The sequence below is a fragment of the Dipodomys spectabilis genome, unplaced genomic scaffold (genome assembly GCF_019054845.1).
Source record: "Dipodomys spectabilis isolate Male_0828 unplaced genomic scaffold, ASM1905484v1 ptg000617l, whole genome shotgun sequence".
Taxonomy (NCBI): Eukaryota; Metazoa; Chordata; class Mammalia; order Rodentia; family Heteromyidae; genus Dipodomys; species Dipodomys spectabilis.
In genome coordinates, this window is record NW_024871294.1 from 192,312 (window position 1) to 196,744 (window position 4,433).

Here is a 4,433-nt window from a genome sequence, read left to right on the forward strand (position 1 = left end):
GATCTCCCTTTGCTGGTGTGCAGTCTCTGGTCCCATAGCCCATCCTCGGATCCTGGGCCCAGAGGGCTTTCAGGAAGAAAAAATCATTGGAAAGCACAAAAAGTGGTGACCTGCAGAGAGCTGGGTTTTACGATTTTTTTCTTTGGACAGTGACCATCCTGTGTCTGAATGACAAAGCTGCAATATGGACTTGAGCTGCCATTGCTGGTGGCTGGTGGGCTATCAGTGAAGCCATAGTCCAACCTGTCAACATAGGCCCTGGGTTCAAATCGCATTCCTGACATCAATCTCAGGAGAATACAAGAGACTCATTCCTAAGCATAGGAATACTGATTGAAAGAGTATTTTATACATCGGTCTACGCTAAAATTGGATGCAATAATCCTAGAATGCTGATTGAGCTTAATTAATAGTTTATTAAGCATGAAAAGAATAATATTTCTTCAATTGGGTTATAATAAATGCCTAAGAGTTGGTAGGAACATAGTAGGTGTCATTCTATCATAGACGACTATGGAACCCTTTACCTATATATATATATATATATATATATATATATGTATATATATACATATATATATATATATTTGTATACCTCTGTCTGCCTATCCATGTATCACTGTTTTGGACAAACCTGGGGGTCGATCTCAGAGTCTGGGGACCACCTGACATCTTCATTGGCTAGAGGCTGCCATGCTCAAACTCACCCAATCATGAATTGGGCCTGCTAGGCACTAAGTTCAGATCTTGGCACTGCCAGGCATGATGGAGAACACATCTTACATCTGGGATGTTATGTGACAGGATGTAAACAATGTAATAAATGGTATAGATGTCATCAGAGTCAATAAAATAAATTCTAAATAAATGAATGCAACCAGAAATAAAATAAATAACCACACCAAACACAATATAGACTGAACATGTGTATGGAAGTATAAATCCTATCTTTAAAATATATATAAGGAGGGCTCAGAAGGTGGCTCAATGGTAAAGCGCCTGCCTTGCATGCATGAGACCCTGGGCTCGATTCCTCAGCACCACATAAGCAGAAAAAAAGCCGGCAGTGGCACCGTGGCTCAAGTGGTACAGCGCTAGCCTTGAGGTGAAGAGCTGAGGGACAGCGCCCAGGCCCAGAGTTCAGGCCCAAGAGTGGACCTATATATATATATATATATATATATATATATATATATATATATATATATATATATATATATATATGGATTATCTTTTTCAGGCCTGAGGCTTGAATTCAGCTCCTCTATGCAGAAGAAATGGCAGCAGATCCTGAGATACTCATTTCTGGACCTGGGATGAGTCATGGAATGTGGTTGATCTCATCCTTGAATGAGTAGTTTGTGCATGATGCAAGTAGGAAATGATAGGCACGACTCATGGGGTATCGATTGTTTGTAAAGAACAGTTGATGAAGCATGACAATAATCATCACAGTATGAAATGGAGGCATCAGGAAAGATCCAAGAATCGGTAGTCACACAGATTGGATTCCACCACAGGTTACCATCTCTCCTACTCTATATTAATGTGTACTTATTTCCATATTACTTTCACCTTATGAATGGATGACTGTTGTGCTCCCCGCTGTCCCCTCGGGGGCGGAGGCTCAATCGCAGGTCCTTGGAACGGCCTAGCTCCTTCGTGGCTCAAAGGCTGGTGTGCTCATATGACCCCATTCACCACTTGGTCCTGCTAGGTCCAGAGTTCAGATTCCCCACCCTGCCAAAAAATTCATCTTGATGTCAGAAGTCAATCGTTGCACCTGTTTTCTGTCCTGTGCAAGTCCTGGATCTCAGCTAGGTCGGAGAATGCATGGGCCACCCTGTCGCCATAGGAATAAGTTGTTATCCATGTCAGCCCAGTTATTCCTGTCATCATATACTCAGGAAAATACACAATACACCCATGAATAACATACAAAATAAAGAGAATAACTACACTCAATGCAGTCCACACACGGATGTGAATATACATCCCATGTTTCAATGATCATTGGGGACTGTTTTGGCCTCCCTGGGGCTCGATCTCAGTTCCTGGGAATGGTCCAGCTCCTTAGTGCCTCACAGTCTGGTGTGATCACATGGACCCATTAGGCAGTTGGGCGTCCTAGGCCCAAAGTTCGAATCCCAGCACTGCCAAAAATTCACCTGATGTGAGAAGCCAGTTGTTGCACCTGTTTTCCTGTACTGTGCAAGTTCTGGGGCTCAGCTAGGAAGGAGAATGTATATGCAACTCTATACTCATGGGAATAGGTTGTCATCCAGTTCACCATAGTTATATTTGTCATCCTATACTCAAGGAAATACACAATACATCAATGAATAAGACACAAAACAAAGAGAATGACTGCACCAAATGCAAGATGCCGCCCACCCATGTTTGGAAATATATATCCTCTATTTAATTATGAATTTATGACTATATTGGCCTCCACAAGGGCTCCATCTCAGGTCCCAGGAATGGCCTAGTTCCTTAGTGGCTGAAAGCCTGGTGTGCTCACCATGACACATTCACCAATTGGGCCTGCTAGGCTTTGAGTTCAAATTCCTGCACTACCAAAAGATGCATACTGATGTGAGAAGCCTATGGTGGCACAGGTTTTCCTGTCCTGTGAATGTCCTGGGTCTCATTGAGGATGGAGAATGCTATATAGGCAACTCAGCCATGGGAATAGGTTGTCATCCATGTCAGCGCAATTATATCTGTCACCCCATACGCAATAAAATACACAATACAACCTTGAAAAAGACACAAAATAAAAAGAATAACTACACTGAATGCAAGATGCATACCACACCTGTAGTTAAAGAGAAATCCTATGTTTTAAAAAGGTGAGCTTGCTATTTTGTCCAGTCCTGGGGCTTCAAATCAGGCCTTGCACCAGACCTGACATTCTACTCTTCAAAGATGGTGAGCTTCCCCTTCTCCCACAGTGCAACAGAGTTACCCAGACCTGAGCTAAAATCCCAGCACTGACAAAAGATTCATCCTGATGTCAGAAGCCAGTCGTTGTGCCTTTTATCCTCTCCTTTGAAAGTCCTGTGTCTCAAATACGATGGAGAATACGATAGACTACCCTGTAACTATCAGAACAGGTTATCATCCATGTCAGCACAGTTATACCTGTCACCATATTTATTATAATACACAATACCTCCATGAATTAGAGACAAAATAAGGAGAATAATTGCACTGAACACAAGATGCTGTCCAAACATGTATGTCAATATAGATCCTATGTTTAAATTATGAACTTATGACTATAGTGGCCCACCCTGGGGATCAATGTCAGATTCTGGGAATGGCCATACTCCTTAGTTGCTCACAGGTTCGTATGATCACCTTGACTGATTGGCCAATTTGTTTTGCTCTGCCCTGAATTCAGATCCCAGCACTACCAACAAGTGGATTATGGAATAAGAAGGAGAGTGTGAAACTTGTTTTCCTTTTCTCTGAGAATTCTGGGGGTCAGGCATAATGGAGAACATTTCTCCAAATCTAGATGTTCTGTGATAGTTTTTCATCAATGTATTAAACAGAATGTGTTTCATCATAGTAAACTCAATGGTAAATAAATGAATAAAACAAAAGATACAAGGAACAACCACAGAAAACATGTATGGACTGAACATCTATAGGTAAGTATAAATCCTATCTTTACAATACATATAAATAGTATGTTTTCCAGGGCTGGGTCTTGAATTCAGGACTAGTGAATAGGCCTGACTTGTTTATCTTCATGTAAGGTGATCTTCCCCTTTATCCACATTGCTGCAGATTTACCCAGATCCTGAGTTCAAATTCAAAGCCTGTAAGTATAAACTGTATGAATTGCAAGCCAGGGAGCTAATATCTTTCTCAGCATGGGGCCTGAACTCAGGTCGTAGCAAGTCCGCCTTAGCTTTGATAACCCTAGGATGGGGTGCAGCTACTGGACACACAGGTGCTGCTGGGGTCCTAGAGCCCCAGGTGTTGTAGGGAAAACAATGCACAGAAAAATGTGGCCTTTTATGTTTTTTTCCTTTGCACAGTGACCCTTCTGGGTCTGAATGACACTGTTGCAAAGGTTACTTCATGTTGCATTGCTGAAGGCTGGCAGACTATCAGGGAAGCCATAAGCCCACGTGGCAACATAGACCCTCATTTCGAATCCCCGTCCTGACACCAACCAATGGCAGGAGGTAATGAGAAACTGGTTCCCATCCAAAGGAATAACACTAGAATTTTGTCAATGTCACAGTTGAATGAGTTGATCGTGAATCATGATCCTATAAAATTAAACAGCATCATTTCAGAAGGCTGGTTGATTTTATTTAATATTTATGAAGCATTAAAAGAATATTATTACTTACAGGAACACAATAATTTCAGGACACTGAGTGCTTTCATTAATATTTTAAAGATGAAAACAA